Here is a 22,087-nt window from a genome sequence, read left to right as displayed (position 1 = left end):
TCATGGTTTGCCAATATTTACATACCTAAACATTTATGGTAGAAATAGTCCCTTGAAACAGAATTGTTTGTGTATCCCCACCCCAAAAGTGTCCCTGCCTACCTGCAAGAGCTCAGTATGTCTGTAACACTGAGACATACCTGCTAAAATCAGTGCCACCTTGTGACCAGCACCCTATCACACACTACCAATACAATCTGTGTTCCCAAGCATTTACAGTGAATAGAGAGAGAAGATAAACTGATCATCATTTCTATTTACACAGCAAGGAATTAAGGCACAGATTTCCACCAAGCTCAAAAATTTTGGAGAGTGCCAAAACCAGACTCTCAAAATCCTTAAGCAAGTAAAAAGCCTTTTTCTTCCCTCCCAGACACCCAGAAGACCACTTAAAGGTTGGTTGCACTACCAGGCCAAATCTGTGTGAGTATTGTGATAGAAATGTTAAGACTGACAGGAATGGGCATCTGTGGTTCTGGGTGCTGCAGCAGGAATGAACAGCAGGAGAAGGGCTGTAGTAATGGCATATGTTCGTTGATGGCACCTAGATCAGCATGTCATTGGGACCCCAGCACCAGTACATGCAGCTTCTCAGGGCACACAGCATGGGAAGGACAGCCTAAAAGAAGGAGGACCCTACTTCTAGGCTAGAATAAAGACTCAAGCCATTTCAAGATCATGGCACAAGGCAGGAAACAGAGCAGGAACCATAAGACAACCAGATAAATATGAAGGATGGTGAGCAAATCCTACTGATCCACAGAGGTCAAATGTGTTGGAGAGTTGGACTATCAGCTTGCAATGGGTACAGAAGAACAGACCAAGACCGCCACACGGTTTCCAAACTCAGAGGAATCCAGAGCACAGGAGGAGGACTCAGTAGTGGGTGTCCCTCATCCTCCATGTCATTTTCAGGAGTTCTTGGCAGACACTAGGATACAAGCACTTCCATGCCTGACTGCTGGGCAGGCTACGCTGCTACAATTGTCTTGCTGATCATAAGTAAATGGATATAAGGGAGTAAAATCAGTTTTGCTTCAGTTTTACTTAAAAAAAACCCCTCACCCTGCTCCCCCTTTAAGGTCTCACATTGAGATTTGCTACTTGGCTGCTGCAGTACTGCAACATCATTTCTTGCATGCAAGACCTTGAGTTTGCCTGTTCAGTGTGTAAGTCTGCATGTAACCTTGCAAAAAGTCTGCTTTTGCCAGAGGTCAGCAGTGAAAACCAGTCTTCCTGGCCATGGACCAGTTAGATGACTGTAAGACTTGGCTCCCTATGTTTTCCAGTGACTATAGAAAGCGACATGCTGTTTCTGAGTGTGAAGCGTATGAAATCCTGTCATTCCTGGAACTCTTGGAGGCAAATGTGGGGGGTGATCTTTGCTACAAAAGCACCTTGTCTATTCTGGCAGGTTTATTCCAAAGCAATTGACTATTAGTTTGAAAAGTTTCATTACCAAAAGGGCTGGAATTAATTCCTCTCTTCATCTCCCTAGATAGTACTTTAAAGACAAAACAACTTCTCATCAGGATATTTTGCTCCTTAGTTTCAAGGTAACTGCTTGTTCAGGATGGCTTCTTTAAATTTTGTTGGTGGAAGTACTATGTTGTAAGAAGTGGTCAGCTCTCCAAAGCCAGAACTGGTCTTCTAGGGGGTGGAAGTGGTGCTCTTGCTGCCTTGTCCTACAGACAAACCAAATGCTGCACTCTTTACAGGGGAAAGAATAACATTTCTCTGCAGTTGGCCCAGGAGCAGTCTTTGCTGTAATAACTTTGCCAAGGTAATAATAATAATAATAATAATAATAATAATAATAATAATATTGTATAGAACATTGTTGTCTACAGATATTACTCCAGGGGTGTTCTTGGGAGTCTGCTGTAACTATAGTAGAAAAATAGTAGTAAAAAATTCCAAGAAACAGCATCTTGTCTGTAAAAGGATTTCTAGACAAATGTCTTTTGTTCCCATCTTTACCACCCCCCCCCCCCCCATACTTTGCATTTATATTGCATCGTTTTATGTTCAGCCTTGTTATTTCATCTATGACAAAGGCCCTTGGGTGGGCAAGGAGTTGTATGAACACGCTGAGCTGACCTGTAGGTTCACTGACCCATGTCATTTATGTAATAAAGCAGAAAGCCTGTGGAAAAGCAGGTACCCACATGCTTTTCCCACATTCAAACAGGATACTGTTGTGGGTGTGAAAGGATGTAGCTTCGGCTCCAGCTTTGAAAGCCTGTGGCTGATTATGGACTGCCTCACCAATTTATGTTTCCTTTTTGGAAGTGGGAGGGAGGTCTCCAAATCACTTCACAACTGCAGGAAATACTGCCTGGGCTGCTGTAAGGTCTGTCCTGCATGGCTGCCTGATCCAAATTCAGGCACCCCAGCTGAAAAGCCAAACATGGACTGCCCTTGCTGGTTCAGAGGTCAGTAGGTAAGGGGAGACCATGGTCTAAGCCTTTGACTTAGAATAAGGGATTTATCATTACATCCTGTCCCTGATACACTCTCTTCCCTTTGGTTATTTCATCTGCTGGTCATAATTCCTACTTGTGAAAGCAGGTATTGCCTCTGCCTCAGTTATGTTGCACAGTGCACAAGGCTTTTCTCCTTAATCTGGCCCTTTGAAAGCCTCTGTGCAGAGAATAAAACTAGTGGTATCAGAAGGATATGTGTCCTTACCCTGCAATCCATAGAATGCACTTCTGTCAAGGCACAATTTGTCTAACTTTGTTACGAAAACCTGTGGTGCTTATATGGTCCTGGCCTGGAAAGACTGCTGCCAGGAGAAAAGCAGATGCCCTCTCTTGCCTGTCTCTATAAGTGTCAGGACAATGCTGTGCTCAGGGGTAATTTGTAGGATGTCCTTGTGCATGCACTGCTTTACAGGTTGTTTTAGGTGAGGTAATTCTTGGGGTTTTGTAGAAGGTAATCTTCAGTACTTTCTTCTGGTCCCCAAAATAAAGCCCTGTAGTCCAAATGGGTTTTACCTGTAAATGTATCAACCACTGTCTTTCAGAACCAGCCAGTATTGTTAATGTATTCCCCTTGCTTTGAAACCACACTAAAATTCACTGGAATTGGTTGCTACAGGTCTTCCCCCTCTTGCCATTACAGCTTGTCATATTAAATCAGTTTAGGCAAAGTTTTTCTGATCTCTCTCTAGGATTACACATGACCACAGTGAGGGAGAAGCTTGCATGCTTTGCTGCAAAGCACAACAGAGTTTGGGGTTTGGTTTGTTTTGTTTTTAAGATAAAAGGAAGATACTATGCTGCATACAAATGCCTTGTTTGTCTTGCAGCACTTGTCTTGCTTTTAAAATAGCATCTTGTGTTCTGAACTCTAAAAACCCCTGCTCTAGGCAAAACCAAGGATTGGTCTTACAGAGCTGTCCTCTGGCCAGCTTCCTATGACAAGAGTCAAAGGAGAGTTCATGCTCATTAGTTTGACAGCAAAAAAACAAATACAAGCAAAAGTCTGCATAGATTATAAGGACTCTCTTCATTATCCTTGACATATATTTTGTCCACTGTATAACAATACATACAGTAGTGTACAGGCCTGGAAGGAGAAAAGTAATGGGAAGGGAAAACTGGAAGGTGACGTGTCCAAAAACTCTGTAAAAATTGCTAATCTTTTATAGAGCTATAGTCGGCCCTAAAACCAGTTGTATTCCTCTGCAATGAAGAGAAATGTCCAGTGATAACTGGATATCCATATCTAGCTGATCAGCAGGAACAGGATAGGGTATTTACCTTTACATGATACCTACACACTGTTCTCAAATGAAACTAAGCAATTTCAAGAGGTGTCTTCTGAGATCAGGACTGGAGGTAAACCATGAGACTTATAATGTACTTGGTCTGGGAAAGCTACTTCCTTTACCCACAATTTAAAAGTTACAGGCTGCACACCTCAGTTAATCACCTGTTTTGTAAATGTGTCTCTTACAGGGAACTATGATGGTCCAGAGCAATGTGGTTTTCTGAACATGTTGAAAATCATGGCAGGTGTACATGTTACCTGCCAGCAGAGTAGACCTCAATGGTTATACAAACATCTGAGTTCATAACAACTAATTTAATCTTGTGTTATATGCATTCCTATGCATTATATATGTCAGCAACCCATAATCTTAGGGTACCTCTGAGGGGGGACATGCTGAACAATTCAGTGGCTTATCTCTTTCTCCTTAAACACTTAACCCACCATTCTGCTGCAACTAGTATAATTGTATCAGGACTCAGTCCTCCATGGACTAAACTCATCTGTGCTGCTTGATAGCTCATGCAACATTAAACTTACAGATGATTACTGGTGTCAAGGTTTAGCATGCTGTACCTTTTATATCCAGAGCAGAGATGACTCTCATGGTGCCAGGCTGAAGAGCAGGCATATTGCAAATTCTTGAATTAACAAAGTATTGTATGTGGCAAGAGTCTGGCTTTGATTTAACCACCAATTTTGAAATGTGCCATTCTCATGCAGTGATTTGCTATCAGGAATCAGATCAAGTTAGCTCTGATGACTGATAGCCACTTTTTTTTTTTTTAATAACACTGAATCAGGAAGACTGCTTTCCTTTTGTCTGCTGTACTACAAACAACGGGTATCTTAGATGACTGGTTTATGTCTCCAGCTGTGAAAAACTTTCCTACAGAGAGGGAATGAGGAGGATGAGCATACTGTTAGCCCTTCCTTGCATTCTGAGCTGCAGAATGACCTTCACTACAAGAGCACTGGGCAGATGAGCAATGTCAAGTTCACTGCTGTCCAAATAATAGCTGTAGAGGTGGTAACTGACAAGAAGGCTATAAGCATTTAAATGAAAGCACTGTACAAAATAGGTATTTCAAGTCAGGTGGGCAAATTGCCTTTCTAATTTTCTGGTTTTATTTGGATTGCCTTTGAAGAACAGAGCCTGTAAATGCACAGATCATGTTTCTGTGAAGACGTTGCTAGTACACACACTGATCCAAAGGAAGGCATTTTCCTTGTGGGTCTTCCTTTCATGGGAAGAAGGAATCTTGTGGCTAATAACTGGGCCAGGACCACTTGAGTGTGGGGTTGGTCAGCTTTGGCACTGTCTGGTTGTGAGTTTTGACAAACCGCTGTGCCTCTCTGCCTTGCACACAGAAAGCAGGACCTACTTGTCACTCTCTCCACTTTTGTGTTAGACTGCTTGCTAGGGACTGTACTGTAGTGACAGGAACAGTGGACTGACTCCTGCATATGGCTTCTATCCCCACTGTCATCTTCTTACAGAAGAAAACCTTGCATTACACGTCAAATCTAAAACCAGTCATGTTTCTGCTCTTGAAGAGTCATGTGTGCAATTAAGCCCTTACCTTGCTGTCCTAAAACATCTCAAGGACATGCTGCTTTTTTATATAAATATATTAAGGTCCAGTCATGAAATCAATGTTAATATTCATGCCACAGAATGCATGCTTAGTTTTGAAACCTTCTGTTTTCCACCTAGGCTGTTGTATGATGTTTTTAAAGTGCCAATGCCTGGAACAAAGCTGACATCCATAGACTAAAAGTGTAACCACTTTCTTAAAACTTTGGGAATGTTCTGATAAAGTCACACTGAAAAGAAAAGATGTGACACAGACCCTGAGCACTGCTGAGAAGCTGAGCAGAGAATTGAATCAGTGCTCTGCTACTTTTTGCTTCAGGCATGCGGAAATTATTTTCTTAGTGTATTAAACCAGAAGGATGCACCCTGCAAATGCAGTGCAAAGCAAGACTCATATCCAGATCAGCAACTGCTTTGAAGAGAGCTGTTTGAAGGGAAAGAGGTAAGAAGGCCTAAGACAATGAAGAAAGCAGGAGCTATGAGGACTTAATTTCATAATGTACTTTAACTGTGTTCAGAAATGTTAACAATAAATCTGATCACACCTAAACAGTGTGACTCTTCCTTATCAAAACTTGTTTACCAGGACTTGTACTATTCCCCATAAGGTGAGATTTTCCATATTAAAAGATTAATCCTTTCTAACATACAAAATGTAAACCACCAACATAAGCAAGTCTACATTTCCTATCCATCTGGGCTTCATTTTACTGGGGCATACACCAATGGCCTGGCTTCAGAGCAAGCTAGAGCAGGTAATGATTGGATCTAAAGTTGTGGCATGACACCTAAAAACAGAGCAAGACAAGCAGCAGGTGTTTTTGCTGTTAAGTCTCTGACCTGATTAAGATGTTCTCTCCTGAATGTCTCAGTCTCTGACAGAGATTGACTGAGATAAGCTATAGTTCAGCTAACCTGAAATAAGAGGGTGATAATGAGGCAGAGGAAACTACAGTCAGCAGAATGCTTCTGTTTTCTGTGCACTTGCTACCAACCTCCTGGGGAAGAATATTACTGCATAGCTCAAAGCTTGAGGATTTCTTCTTTAAATATTAAATCTTCACCTATTAGGACCATATCAATTTACATTCTTCAGGCCTTACTCAGTTCTTGCTTATATAGATGGTTGTGTACTTTCTAAGCATGTATTTAATTATCAGTGTGTTATCTTTCTCATAAATAGGACCCTTTCATATTTTCTCATGCCAAGAGGTTCAGTAGCCATAGATTTACTATATTTAATAATAGAATAGCCTTTCGTAATAGAATGCCATCTCCTGAGAGATTGCTGTCTTGTAAAGTCCTGTATTTTGTTCTCCTGGAGAATCACTCATCCAAGAACAAGCTATGCTTCATTCTGTTTTTGACAATGGATGAGATCAGTGCCTGATGGTTATGATAACACAGACATTAAATAATAGAAATTACAGATTAGATGCTAAAAGAAGCCTGGGGATGCTGTTTAGTGTATTAATCCAATAAGTGGTTTCCTAGCAATCAAGCTACATTTACTAACAGTCTTTAAATAGCTGAGCATGCTTTTTCTGCAAAAGGTGTTAAAAGCCGAGAAGTTCAAACACTTTTTTTCCCAGATTATATATGAAGAATAACAGGTTTGTTATTGAGATGGAGTGAGCTTGTGAACTAGTGAACAAGAGCTGAAACTTTGAACTGCCTGGGAACATCTTTTATGATAATGAAACTTATGCCTAGCAGTAAGGTTTCTGGATTGAATCTTTGTATTACAGAGCCACAGGACTGGATACACCATCAATACACTGTCTCAGTAAAACCTCCTTTACATCTATGGCACCTGCACTGTTGAACAGTGAGCCAAGGACTTTTTTGTGTAAAGGTCAGCAGTTTCATGACAGAATGAGGCAAATTGTTTGTACCACGTGAACAGATTCCCTGTAACATGCCATGCTTCTCACTAATGCCTATTAGAGAGAGGAAAGATACTCTAGTACTTCCTTATATTTAAGCCTTAAAAAGAAACAGACATCACACTGGAAAGTGAAATTAAGCTGAAAGACTCTGGCATATAAATCTGTGCTTGGAGATAAAATCCCCTGTCCGTCAGTGTCCATGTCTGCCTGTACACATTATGCTGAGACCAGATAACATTGGGCAAAGATGCAGGATGGACCAATCTCAAGTTATCACAGAACAGTGCCTAGAGAAAAGCCACATGCCAGCATTCCTAATTTCAGGTTGTGTTAAAGCATGACCTGCGACAGAAGTTAGGAATCTGTGAGTCAGCTTTGGTACAGAAGTTCTCCTTTTGGATGCTCTTGTCTGACAAGCTGTTGCACCGAGTCGCATTTGGCATAGGTCTTCTGTGTTTTTCGGAGATTTCAACCACACAACTACCTGCACTGCTAGTACTCTGAAAGACAGCGTGGTGTTTGAATTTGTGAATTGAATTTATGGCAGATGTACAAGCCAGATATTTAGAAACTGCTTAAGCCACTGAACTTTTTTCAACTCTCAGTTTATGAAATGGTGTGCAGCGCAGTCCTGACATGGGGAAAAGGAGCTGCTCAGCACCCATCAGTGACTCCCACCAGTCAAGGAGGCTTCCTAGGTGGTATCTAAACCTGTTCACAACAGTCACAGTGCAAGTCCTGCCCTCAGCTTAAATGGAAGGAGAGAAGAGCTCCTTATAACAGCATGACTTCAGAAGGCCTTTCTTTTTGCTCTCTGGGATATAGTGTGCTGGAAGGGCTTTTGGTCATGCTGGTTCATGGATCCTAGCTGATGGTGTGAACAGATGGTTGTCCCCCTTCCTTCAGTTAAACTCCTTGAAGTCCACGAATGTGTGATGGGATTTGGTGTTAAATTGTTCTAGACTAAAAGCCTATAATCCACTGTTGAGGTGCTTTGGTTTTTCCACTAAGTACAGGAGAATTTCTGCCTGTGTTTCAACTCTGACATTTGGAATAGTGATCTTATATTCTCCTTTCATCTGAGAGTTACCAGCCTCACTAAAACGATACAAAAAATGGCACAACTTCCTGTTGACATAGGTCAGCAGCAACCTGCAAGCATTCCTGGTGAGTCCTTCTTGGAGGACCAATGTTCAATTTTACAACCATACAGTTTATTTTAATAGGAAGACCTATTGCTACTAGAGAAGAAGGTATTTCCCAGAACATTGACAATTTAATATACTGGCTTCACATGCTTTCTTCCTATTATCCTGGAACCCCTAAAAGAGCTTGAGTTTTCTGGAGAATTTGGGACAGGGGGGAGGTCTATTACTTTTCCTTTAAGGTATCTAATAGTTGCTAATAGAAACTGTCCAGCTGAGTCCCTCCTGAATTGCAGTAATCACAGTTAAGTTTGCTACGTCATTCCCAAGTGGCTTGTTCCCTTACAACACTATCTTGTACATGAGACTGAACAATGTAGAAAAACAAGTTCATTTGAAGACAAGTTCAAAGAAGATGAGGTCATAAGCTTTTCATTCTTTCTTGTTAAATGTCTGCTTGAAATATGGGTGGGTTTTATTTTACTATGATGCTTATATGAGTTAAGTTTAGTTTCAGTACCCCAAAGATGCACTGAAGCTTACTGTTACACTTGCAACTAAGCCAGCTGACTTGTTACTGAGATCTGCTGTGCAAGAGGAAACGAGAGAAGCAGTTGTAACACACAGTGCCATGGGAAGAGAAAGGTACTTAAGGAAGCTGGTATATACTCTTGAAGTACTTTGAAGCACAATTTCTCAATCCGAGACTAACAGAAAAGTGAAATGAATATGAATGGGGCAAGGTAGAGCTGTGGCCTGGCAGAAGAGCTTGCTCTTGTTAGTGTGGACATAACATGTGTGCCTTGCAGGTACTAGTGTTCTGGCTTCGTGTTACAGGACTTTATGTCAGGTGTGGGTTAGACCAAATTAGGCACAAATTTTTGTAGGATCATCCTCCCTTTCCTGCCATTCATTAGTGTGACAGAGTAAAATGAGGTCAGACAACTTCTAATCCTGGAGAACAGATATTCCCCCAAATATTTTAAGCTGTCAAGAACTGGTCTGTCAGATCTTTGAACTGGAAATGCTTCTGTAGTGCTCAACTGCTCAGCCCCAAGGTGTCTGTGAAGGATAAAGCTGCCACTCCACTCCTATCCCAGTGTTTTGCCTAATGGCAAGTAAGCCATCATATTAAAGCTACATGAATTCAAGAAGTCCATGAATAGTTCCACAGGAAGAATCGCTGCATTACAGCTGTGCTTCCATACACATTAGATTTGAGATGTAGTGAAAGAGTTTTGAGAGCGTATTGCCATATTCAGCCAAGTGAAAAATTCATCTTTTAAATACATCTGACTGTTCGGAATATAACAGGCTAGTGAAATAATTTCACTGGTTGCAAATATGCATTTTTTGTAGCATCGTAGCCTCAAGGCTGATGCTTTAGGTTATGATGTCACATGTTGTTTCCACACCAGTCAGGAAGATACTTAATTGAAAATATATTTTATACACTTTATGGTTTGGTCAACATAGGACATCTCACAGGTCAATCCATGTAAAATCAATGAACACAGGAAAAAAAGAGTTTAAAGTTTTGCTAGTGTTGATCTAGCTTTACCTTTCAACTTTCCTAGGAGCCTAGTATTAATTTCACACCAGTTTTCCCTTGTTCTAGATTTGTCTTTTTATTTTAAGAGATGCAAGTGAATTCTATGTATTGTTTGGTGAAATGTTAATAAGCCAAGACAATCATTCTAGTTTGATGCACAGAACCAAAGCAATTCACTCTGATATAATATGGTATTTTGAAGGTTTACTTGCACCTTTAAATGAATACCAGCATTCTTGCAGGTGCTTTGCTTCCTCCCTGCATCACAGTGTTGGTACTGGTGGTCAGATTTGGAGTAATAGCTCTCAGCATACCAGCTGTTCCTCATACAGCACCCCTATCACAATTAAGGAGAAAAAGTCCAGAAAAATAAATCTTCGTTTTGTCAGGTTGAATTATGCCCTGGATAATTAGGGAGGTGATAGCAATTCTTCAGCATCTAATGGAAAAATATAACTTACTGCAATCCAGAAGGGTGAAGGCCATTTCATGTCTTCAAACTAGATAGCCATATGCTGCAATACAATCAATGCTCTCTGCATGTGGCAATCCATATAAGTATTTTGTGCTCCTAAAATAGGAGGGTGGGCGGATGTTGTGTCCCAAGGTTGGAGTGACTCAGGTTCGTGGACTTCCTTTGTCAGAATTGAGGTGAAACGACACCAGGGGAATTCAAACAACAATCAACATTTATTCAACTAAGCTAACCTTGCCCAAGTACAAGTGAACTTATCAATATGAACCTTGCATCATCTCATTAAGCTGCCATTTGAAAGGAGAAGGGACGTATAGAAAAAGAAACAGGAAAAAGGAACATAAAACTATGTCAGTAAACTGTACAACATGTGCTAACCATACGTAAGCCTTACTTATTTGGGTGTTTATTCAAAGAAAAAAATAATGAGAGCCCTCCCCTTGAGTCATAAGGTTCAGAGTGGACCCACTTGCTTTCTAGACTCCTTCTCAGAGAGGAGACCAGGGGTGGCTGGATCCACTCCTAGTCCAAGACTTGGTCAACAGTTTGTGTTTAAAAGGATGAGGTGTAGGGACTGTGGGAAAAAGAGAGAAAGAAAGAGAGAAGAAAAGCATTCCACCAGTCCTGGGTCCAGCGGTGGTCCAGTCAGTCTAGAGATCCAGTTCCGGAGGGCATGTGCCGAGAACTCATCCTCCCTTTTATACCTAAAGGGTCCATCCCTGTAGGTGTGCGTTTGCCATCATTGAGCAAGGGCAGTGTGAGCTCAGGAATGTTCCAGAAATGAGTTGGTGGTCTCGACATGTGCAGTTCACGTTCCCAGGATTCTCTGGAAATGGGTCGGTAGGCTTGGGGGGTCACTGGGGAGTTGCTTCTCCCTCCCTGCAAGCACGACCGCTATTTGGCCTTTCCTCCAGGCACAGATGTTGTGCTTCTTCTCACGGTCGCTTAAGCTAAGGAAATGTGGCTTTGGAGAAGTGCGGTCCCACCCCCCATGGGGCCTTCTCCTTCAGCCACATTTTCCTGTTCACACAACTCCAGCACTTTTAGAGAAGCTGTCTTCTCTACCAAAGTTCTTTAATGAGTGTTTAAGACATTGACTATAATTTGTCAGACCATCACAGGGGATCCCTCAGTGAATTTCTTCATGCATAAAACAGTGTTTTCCTGGTATTAGCAGCAGCTCAGCAGAGCTGCAGTAATTTGTATTTCTAAACCAGAGACCTTGTTCCCTACAGCTTTTGTTACTCTGTTAGCTGTGTGGCAGGGAATAGTAGTCTCTACGTGTCTTACAGCCTGCCAAAGCACTGCTCTGCTACAAGGCACTGCTCTGCTTCAAACATTTTCTTTAACCAGCCAAGAGGTAGGCTTTACCCTCTGACTCGTGTTGTCAGCTTCATGCTCGACCATACAATTTGCAGGCTTAAAACAGCTATGCACCACTCTTCTGGCATATAACTCTGTCCAGCTGGCACAAACAAGACCAAGGGTTTTGCAGGTGCCAGTCTCACTGAAAGCCAAATAACTAGTGCCTTCCTCTCCTCCTTTTTTTTTTCTTTTAACAATAGAAAAGAAAGACAAAGGAAGCAAGTTTCACTTCAGTATAGAACTACTCTGCTATATGACCAGTGTTGGCTCAGTAAAATGTTTCTCAGAAAAATCCCATACTAAGGTTGAAGGACTATAAACATTAACATCTAATACTTCAGTTCATTGATATAAGAAAAATGCAGCAAAAATTAGCATCTTTGTTTGCACGAGATGGCAATACAGGTTGAAACCCAGTAGTAGCTCTTCTGCCAGTAACAACAAGGGCACTAGCAAACGAGTACGTAAGGACCACGAAGCATCCTCCAAGCTCAAAAGGCAATCACTCCATGTTATGACTGATTAATTTTGTGTAGGATTCATAGTTGTTGTCGCATGTCTCTTTTAATGCAGATGGGTTTCAATCTGATCCTGCAGATAGAATTATGTGCTGCTGTGGGGCTGCATTGACTCCAGCAGGTGGAAGAGATTGCAGGCATTGAAGTCTCAAGGACTTTGTCCCTTAAAGCTAAGAAGCATACATTGGCAAAAGCACAGGAAACAGTTTCCTAAATCTCTTTGTATGCATAGGGAATATGTGCTATTTTGTTTAGTAAGGAACAGCATATAGAGAGTCAATCTAAAAATCAGAGGACAATCAGTACTTTGAAGAACTGAGCTTGTAGTGAAAATTTTCTGTGAATGTTTCTTCCCTTACTTCAAGGAGGGCAGTGAGGAGGGAAAGGGAGGAGCAGGAAATCTGAAAAGAATGCACTGCACATTTTTTTGTCTTGATATTTTAGAAAACATACTTTTTCAGATGTTAATACAGATTTCATTGCTTGTAAATTGCTCCTTCATATTGTTCATGATTTTTGTGATATGGCTTATAAATAACTGATGAAGTAGTTCAAGGAAAACCACAAAAATTACTTAAAAGGATGCTGTCAAAATGTATGTTACCTTTAAGGTTTTTTTCGTAGCCTTGAATATTTAATGGCTTCATTTTCCCTGTTTCTTACTTGAAAAATAGCTCCACCATGCAGCTAAAGTGTTGATCTTTTTAAAAATAGAGCACACTAGAATCTCAGTTATCTTCATATGTATGTATTTCTGAGGATCTATGAAATAGCATGCAAAAATTATTGTGGTTTTATTAGATAGTATAAAACAAAACCCACCATGTGTTGTGAACTATTCAAATCCATTTTGAAGATGGTCCCTATATGGTTTGAATGAGACTTCCAGACTCTGAAAGTACACCAGTGCTAAACACAGGTCTTGAAAATGGGAAGACAGGGAGTCTATTTTTGTACAACTTCAGGACACCAATTTCTTTTTCTCCATACCATTTTTGATTTGTGAGTTCAAAGTTCAGAACTCCCCATGTCTTTTCCTAGAGGGAGAGAAGGAATCAATGCTGAGTGGCGATCAGGTACATCCAACACCATGTTCACCTAAGTGAAAAGTGTATGCCATTCACAATTTTAGAGCACAAGTCACGAAATTACAGGGGGCCATTTTCTTGCTTCTAGCCATAAACATCTTTCAGCCAGCATTCAGTTCAGAACTTCACTTGGCTTTTCCTCAGTCCACACGGAGATCTTCCTTTTGCCTTCTCCCTGATTTTTCCATTGCTTTGGGTGGATGAACCAGTGCTCTGATTTATGTATTTATTTGCCATTGCTATTTAGCCTCCAAGAAAACCCTCTAGACCACATGATTAAATTTTCTTTCAATCATTGTCATGTGCCAATAACTTATATTTTAAAGGACCTTGATATTTTTTTAAAAGAATTGTAATTACGCTGAAACTACACCCAAACTGCTAAGAGTTTAAGACAGACCACAGCAACAATACTTTCTGTTTTACAAACTAGAGGCACAAGGGATGTTCACTGGGTGATGAGTCAAGGTGATCCAGTGAAAGGACATGATCTAGTATTTACAACTGAGTTCTCTTGGATCTGCCTGTTTCCTTGCTCTTGCTGCATAATACAACATAGCATTTACTTTGGTCCTGGAATAAACATAACTTCCTCGACGAGCATTTGATGTGCTGTGAGGTAAGTAGAAAGTGGCAGATTTGTTACAGCCATGTAGAGTGAATGCATCTTCCCACTGTAGAAAGCAAAGCTGAAGTAGTAAGGTAAAAGGAAATTCATGCTGTGGAGGCACTGAATCCTTATTCATTCAGAGATATTAAGATAAGGGTAATTGCTTTCTAGTCAAAGGTCTAGCAGTTTTCAGAGATTTATAGCTATACATCTTTTCTCGAAGGTATTTGACAAACTGTTTTGTACTACAATAAGCATTGTACACTACAGCAATTAGAAGAAGTAGAAATAAAGTAAAATTTATAGAGGAGAAAAGTGTAGTTACAAATTTCCCTGGAAATCTTTGGAAAGAGAGGGATACACAAGTTCTTAGTTTAGGGTATAGATGAGTTTATTTGCCATCATGATTCTCTATCTTGGCAAGACAGCAAATCCTTAATGATGGTCGAGGACAAATCAAGCAGTAATCATAGATCTCCCATTTAGGTTTCTCCCCTCCCCCCCCCCCCCCCCGCAAATCCTTGCATTATCTATTTATCAGCAACTTTAGGGCATGTACCTTAGTGATCTAGTTTTGAGATGTGCTCAGCCTGGCTGGTGACTGGAAGGCAACTGGAAGTTTTAAGACTTCTCATAAAGGTGGAAATCAAACAGCTTTCTTAAATGATGTGCTAGTCTCTACTGCAACATTTCAGGGAGAACATGACCAGTCTAGAGCAAGACATATCTTAGGATCTTCACTGTCATACTTTATCCTCCTAGAATAACAAAAATCTCTGGAAAAGCATGCAGCTTTGGGTGCTTCAGTCCAGACTGAGTTGCATTGAAACAATTCAGGCTGTGATCCAAAACCCACAGAGGTCCATGGAGAGATTTCCATTCATTTTCAATAGCTTTTGAATCAGAGCCTTAAAGTTGGTGTTTTGCTATCAGAATTTGCTTAGGCAGACCATGAAACCTGAGTATGCTTTTCTCAGAAGAGCCAGAGAACACTGAAACTGGTCTATTCCCTGCAGCTATGTTGAGGATTAGGCCTGATTGGCAAAGCTTTCCAGAATGTTTAATCTTCAAATTAATTTGGTGGTCCTGCTCAGCACAGGATAAACATGGCAGCAAAATGTTCTGCAATATTTATTCACATTTTTAAATGGATGGTTGTCAACAGTATTTTCTTTCTCTTTGTTTACCTTTTTGATAAATCATTCTAGTGAACAAGTTTGCTAGCTGGAAAGGATTGCTGATACAGCAAACCTTAAATTGGTTGCACTCTTCAGTCTATTAGCGGTGAAGTCTATGCATGCTACAGTTAAAGATGCAGCTGCGGTTTGCATGGTTGTGCACAGGCTGGTTTGAACTGTCAACTGTGCTGAGTGGTCTATTTATACAGCAGATCACAACATGCAGTATAGCCATTGCAGACTGAGCTGTCTCCGTATCCTATTAAACAAGGCTGGCATAGCTTTGTCTAGTTGAGTGACTGCCTGGTATATCTTCCACTATTGGCAGCATATAGGAAAATGCATCACTTTTAACATCTACAAGTTGCAGGGAATTTATGTCTGATAGAAAAAAATGCACATCAGCAGGTTTTAAATGCAGTGCCCTGTGGCAGTAGGGAAAGTATGAAAGTAGACTAGGTGCCTAATTTGTTAATACTCACTTTACTGAGTCCTTAAAATAATTTCAGATGACACAACAGTTGGTATCTAAGTTTCTTTAAAAGCTGAGACCCTGCTACATCCATCTATTTCTTAAGAGTTTTACTTTCTCTAAACAATAAAGCCATGCAGTGATAATCCAGAGGATCATGCCAATTGTCTGTTGTGAGAGGAAATAAAGGATGAGTCCATGATTCATGAGCTGGATTAAGATTTTGGAGGTCTGGGCTCTTTCATTGCTTTTCTGACTGGCTTCTAAGAAATTGCTCAATCTCCTGCTGCAGTTCTCTACTGTGAAACAGAAAGTATCTCCTGATTTTAGGGAGAAATTTGAAGATTAATTTGTTACTACCTGCCATTAAATCAGTTGTATTAGAAATGAGCAGATCAAAATCAAGATATTGAAAATGTTGCTAGAATGAGTTTTATTTTTACTGCAATGCCATTGTTCATTTTGCAATTGTTAAGACAACACAGGAGAGACACTTGCTGTACCCAGGTTTATAGACATTTCTGGATGTCTAGGGAAAGAGCTATCACTCCCAGTAGATAGTTAACAGGTGGCCACAGCCCCTGTGGGAACTGTTGATCGTTGATACTTGTAGTCTGCAGTTGTTTATCGTAAGAAAGAAGTTGTTCTGGAAGGTCAGTCCTCCTAGCACACCACCCAGAGAAATTGGAAAATAAAGTGGGTTTATTGCACCACACACACACTTTCAGCTTCAGAACATCATCCACCCTGAAGGATGTGATTCTGCATGATCCCCATGGGTAGCATGACAAGACAGCAAACCGGGTACAGCTGAAGGTATTAACTCTGTCCTCAAGTACGTGTCCAGGATGGCTCATGTACACAACTGCAAAATGCATGCAAGTGTTAGGTATACATAATATTTAGTACATAGAAGTCTGTAAAATTTTCAGTAGTCTTCAAGACAAGGCATTATACTTACAAAAACAGTAAATCAAACAAGCTTGATAAAAACACAGGTTAGTGCTACTGCTTCTCTAAGCAGTATTAGGATGTCCCCAGCAGGATATTGCTCCTGGCATACATGCTGACCTGGCTCCCCCTTCATGATACTGCTGGGCAGATGTGTGCCTGATGCAATTCTAGCTGCATTCTTTAATGTCACCTTTCCATTTAGAGCACAAAGTGAAGTAGGATACTGTGAATGAAACTGCAGACAGAGACTTCCAAATTTTTTAATGAATGTTTACCATTCTTCTATTGGGAGTGAGAGGCAAAGAGACACATCACTTACCCTGAAGACAAGCAACCCCCCAGGCCTGAAATCAGGTATTAGGTATTACATATTAGGCATGTAGCAATTTGTATTACCAAATGTGTGCAGAAAAGGTAATGAAAATATTCAAGCATACCATTGGAGTCCTGGGAAGGTTTTATTTTTCTCTTTCTTTTTTTACAGTTTCCTGTTAGCTGTTCCGGGTTCTGGACATATCACTGGAGAATGCAGGAAAAAGTGGGAAATTTTCCTTTAACCATAGACAGGAATTGTACATAGTTTCCTTTCTTTTCTTAGAAGCAAACACTGAGATGCTTTCCTCATTTTAAATTATCGAGCATAGCTGATTACGTTTATGTTCTGCTGATGCATTATATCTTCATATAATTATGCATTATGCATTACAAGTTCATATAAATGTTTTTCAGTCCTGTTAAATAAACTCCCCCAAAACCACTGCTAATACCAGAAGTGACTAAGTACTGCTGTTTGTCCAGATGAAATACTTATAAGATACATTCTGACTTGCATCTTTAGGGCTTTCCATCTGCTTTACTTCTTGTTGTAAAATTACTAAAAAGAAAATTTGAGAGGCTAGAGAAAATATTCTAATCTTTATGCTTTGAATAAAAAAATCTGTTGTCTGTGTAATTCCCAAACATTCAGGATGCTCTCTGCTTTCTGTTCTATGAGCTATTTACAACTTTGTGCATACACAGTTCATGATGCTGAATTTATTACTCCCTGAAAAAAATTTTGTTCAGGATGGAATGGCCTGATAGCTCAGTAAAAGAACAATTGCATCTTACTCTGAAACTGTGAAATCCTAAAAAGTGCCTATGCCAGAGGAGGTCAGCATGTTCCCAGCAGCTGCTTATGGCAGATAATGCCTCCTGCAATAAGGCTCATATCTGAATGCTGTGGTTAGTGTTTTATAAAGGGGCTGGGGGAGGGGGTAGGGAAATGCCACTCCTGTGACCTCTACAGATTTTTTTTTCTAATTATTTCTGGCAGGCCTTGCTGATATCAAGCTCCAGTGTCCGCACCCTTCCCACATGTCACAGGCTGAAATCCAGGCTCCCACTGCAGCTGGACCCCCTCCCTCCTCTCAGCACTTCCCTGCAGCCCCAGCTGCAAGGGGTGCCTTGGTCACCACCCCCAGGGAAGAGCATCTCCTCTGCTGGGGCTCTGTTCTGCAGAAATCTGGGGCAGTTTTGCCATTTGCTTCAGCGTGGCTTTTGTCGTACGTCCTTAGTCACTTGGGATTTGCCACCAACTTGCTGTTCCCTGCGGCTTTGTTTTTCTCCATGTTCCCCTTCCTGCTGGTGGCTGCGGTGTCATGTCCCACCCAGTCGCCCCTGGATGTCACCTACTTCTGGGGAAGTTCGGACAGCCCCACACCACCCCCACACTGGTAGCACTGGGGGAACCACACCACCATGGAGCAGGGCAGACCACCCCTGCTTTTCAGAAGAGTTAATGAGGTCCTCTGCGCTTGGTTACAACCCCACACATCTTCCCAGCTCAGGTGGGCTGGTGGCTCTGTGGAAGCTTTTCCAGGAAACTGAGCTTACTTAACTCTGCTCCCAGTAAAGCCAGCAATGAAACTGATCATGACTTCAGTACCTGCAGAGCTGGATCTGCTTTAAAGGAGGATGCAGCAGGCAAAGCATGTTTAAAGTGCACAGCAAACTCCCTTAAAGAAGCACCCTTCTTTCATAAACTTGGGAGAGGATATAGCTCTTACATGAATTGAATGATATGGGCCATAAACTTGTGGGAAGCAACCAGTTCTTGTATGGTAGAAATACTTTAAAAATTTATGATTTCATTAAGAAGATTAAACTTATCCCATGTTTCTAGGAGAAGCAATATTTCATTTTGGCCTTAGACATCTACCCTATGTGGCTTTAAGGGTGTAGCCATGTTAATATATGCTAATTAGAAGCTGTCTCCGAGAAGAGATGAGCAGTAATAAGCCTCCTCACACTCCTTTTCTCACCCAGTCTGTTTTGGAGTGCTCTGAGTAGCACTGAGCAAAATCAGATGAAATTTAATGCATCTGCCACTCTGCCATCCTTAGACTAGCAGAAACAGGAAGAGCTCAGTTATTTCAATACACACAGTGCTTTATCATTATACAAACACAAACATCTCCCCGTCTTTGTTTCTGAGCAAAGAGAGCTGGACGCATCTGGTAATCCAGCAGATGATGTTTTAGTGTGCATCATATGGCTCTGTGGGATCACGGTAAGAGAGGGAGACAAAACTCCTTGCTTCCATCACTTCTCTGGCATGTTAAACCAACCTTGTCTGGGATTAATTTGAGTCCTGGCTCTGGCTGTCTCTTGTATTAACATCCCCAGCAGACCAAGAAATACTTTAATAAATAAAGGTTCAGGCTTTTGGTTCTGGCTGCTTTCATTGGAACAACTTTCACCAAACAGCAATGGGGCTTGGGGTGGACCTCTGACTTTCCAGGAGACAGCAGTCTGGTGCCGACCACATGCTGGCTGTTGCAGAACACATTTATTACCCCCGGAGCTGCCTGCAAATCAGCAGCACTGATTCCTGTGTATGACCAAAACTACGCTGCACAGAGCAGTGACTACAAGACACAGAGGAGTCAAACATCCTGGTCTTCTAGCCACTGTTGGTCGGCTGCTGATAAAGTGTATTTTTAAACACCAACCTTTTGCTGTAACTCCTTAGCAAGAAAAAGCCATGAAAGTTGTCCTTCCTTTTTATTCCTAAAGATGTGTTAGTAGAGAGATTATTATGCCTACAAAAGACTTAAATTCTTTGAAGCCACAATATTTTATTTTTTGAAAGCCACTGGGTAGCATTGAGTAACAACCATTATCCAGAAAAGTATATTTCCACCAATGTGTGACCTTGTGATCCACCCCCCCCCCCCCCAAAAGGTTTGCTATGCTTTGATTATCTCTATAGCCTCATTTGGGTGTGAATGCAAAGGTGACAGTACCTCTGACTTTGACTGTGAGTCAATAGGAACAACTGTCTGTGGAAAAAAAAATAATTTGTGAATTTGGCTCCACCATTTTTATCCTGAACTAGTTTCTGGGTAGATCTACAGGGGCTTTGAGACTTCCAGAGGAAAAAAAAAAAATTGGGGATTAAGCTTTAAAAAAATAAGTGATAAACTAAAAGAGGTCTGTCTTCAGGTTATTTCTGCTGTTGAACTACAGTACAGTGAATAAGTGCTGACAATAAGGTGACACACAGACACACGTGTCTAGAACAACCTGAAATACTGCTGGCCAGAAAGCTTATCACTGGTGCTGATGCAGGGTGGCAGTCAGGACTAAACCAGCTCCAAGATGCTGGCTGGTACTACAGCATCAGTGCATCCTGACTGTGAGAAGGGGAAGGCTCAGGGCTGACAAGATGTAGTCCAAGCAAAGCATACAAAGTCAGTGATGTGTAGATAGTGACACCCAGAAATGTAGACAGTGACACTCAGAAATATAGCTGAGACTGGAAACAGCATTTCCCTCTTTACACCCAACATGTTAATTGCCAATATGCACTAACTGCATAGACATATCTGAAGAAGGACCTGGGCAACGTGCTAAAAGTCAGTGAAATTAGGATGGCAAGTGCTGGCAGCTGACATAGTAGGGAGAATTGCTTCGTGCCCTCTCATCCTTCAAAAGCACAAAAATTCAAATTACTTTCTAAAATCTTCTGCTATGCAGAAGACTTTCCCAATGCATTTTGATTGCTATGGCTGTTAATCCACATCACAGATGGACAGAGAAACAAATCAGCGCAGTGGGATGAATTACATGTTTTTTGTAGCTATATGTCTTCTGCTATTTCACCTGACCAGTGGCAAAGGCATACCATGACACAGCTTGTGACAAGAAGCCAGCCAGACACACACTTATTTCAGGGCTGAGCCTTTCAGAGAGATGGATATTCTCTTGTCCCCTTCCCTTCAGCAAAGGGATGCAGGGAATCACAGGTGAGGCACATGCCTTCACATTACACGTGGTTGTAACCCTGGGGCAGCTATTTACAGGTGAGAAGGTCTCGGTATGTGGCTTAGAAATGTCTATGCAAAGCAACAGCATGAAGCAGCAGTCCAAATACAGCAAGGAAAGAAACTGGAGCTTTGCTGCATTTGCCTGCTGGGTACAGTAACACGGGTGCTGGTTGTACTGCCACTGCCAGGACTCATTCATTCAGTGCCTCATGCTGTGTAGATGCATGTTTAAGAGCCAGTTTAGTTTCACAGTCACTCAAAAGTCCTTATTGTATAGTTCATAAAATAATCTTAAACTGCCATCTTGGTACCTCTTATCGCATTTCCTCTGGGAGACATTAAAATGGAAGACCCCTTCCAGGATTGCATGGTTGCTTTAATCACATAAAACAAATTATCAATATTCAGATAATGTCTGTATTGGGTTTTTTTCATTGTTTAGACTTCATATTTGTTTTCTAAAGCTATCTAGCAATGGTAGAAAAATCCAGGCTAACTGCACGTTTTCTTTGTACAGAACCATAGACATGAGCTTTAATTTATGTCTGCAGCAGGATTTCATTTAAGATTTGGGTACTGAAAAGTGAAATCTCTGCCCTCCACGAAGATCAAAACACAGATATCATCTTGCCAAATATAGAGAACCCATAATCAAAACTGCATAGACTTTATAGCCTACATTGTGCTCTCCTGCAAGTCTGAAAACAACATTGTTGTATCAAAACTGAGTTTTTCAGCCCTTACACAGTGTTGCATTGTGCCTATGTGAGTGAGCACTGGGTATGCATGGAGCTCTGCCTGAGCACAGGCAAAAAGCCTGTGAGCTTATGGATTAGAGGGCAGACCAATGTGGGTCATACTGCAGTGGGTGTCTGCTACAGGGACCACCTCCTCAGGAGGAAGAAATACACAAGGGGCATCTTCAAACAACTGGAAGAAGCCTCACATTCAGACTTCCTGAGACATTGAACTACCCTGTTCTCTGCTGGAGGGGCAACACAGCAGGACACAAGCAGTCTTAAAAGTTTCTCAAGTGTGTCGACAATGACTTCTTGACACAGGTGACTGAGGAGCCAAGCAGGAAAGATGTTTTGCTAGTCCACATATTTACAAACAAGGAAGAACTGGTTGGAGATGTGAAGATTGGGGCAGCCTTG

At 41.3% G+C, this 22,087-nt stretch overlaps 1 long non-coding RNA gene across 2 annotated transcripts in view; it reads left to right on the top strand.

Moving 5' to 3' along the window:
• Nucleotides 1-22,087, top strand: part of LOC142027374 (uncharacterized) — a 97,384-nt gene that overhangs the window by 45,035 nt on the left and 30,262 nt on the right. The window contains exon 4 of one of the 2 annotated variants that reach the window (XR_012649113.1): nt 17,936-18,504. The exons of the other annotated variant lie outside the window; for it this stretch is intronic. This is a non-coding gene — a long non-coding RNA (uncharacterized LOC142027374). Of the gene's footprint in view, nt 1-17,935; nt 18,505-22,087 lie in introns of those variants that run through there. 2 annotated transcript variants of the gene reach the window in all.

Source organism: Buteo buteo, chromosome Z, assembly GCF_964188355.1.
Source record: "Buteo buteo chromosome Z, bButBut1.hap1.1, whole genome shotgun sequence".
Taxonomy (NCBI): Eukaryota; Metazoa; Chordata; class Aves; order Accipitriformes; family Accipitridae; genus Buteo; species Buteo buteo.
The sequence above is the reverse complement of the archived record's forward strand: the minus strand, read 5'-3'. Positions and strand labels throughout refer to the sequence as shown.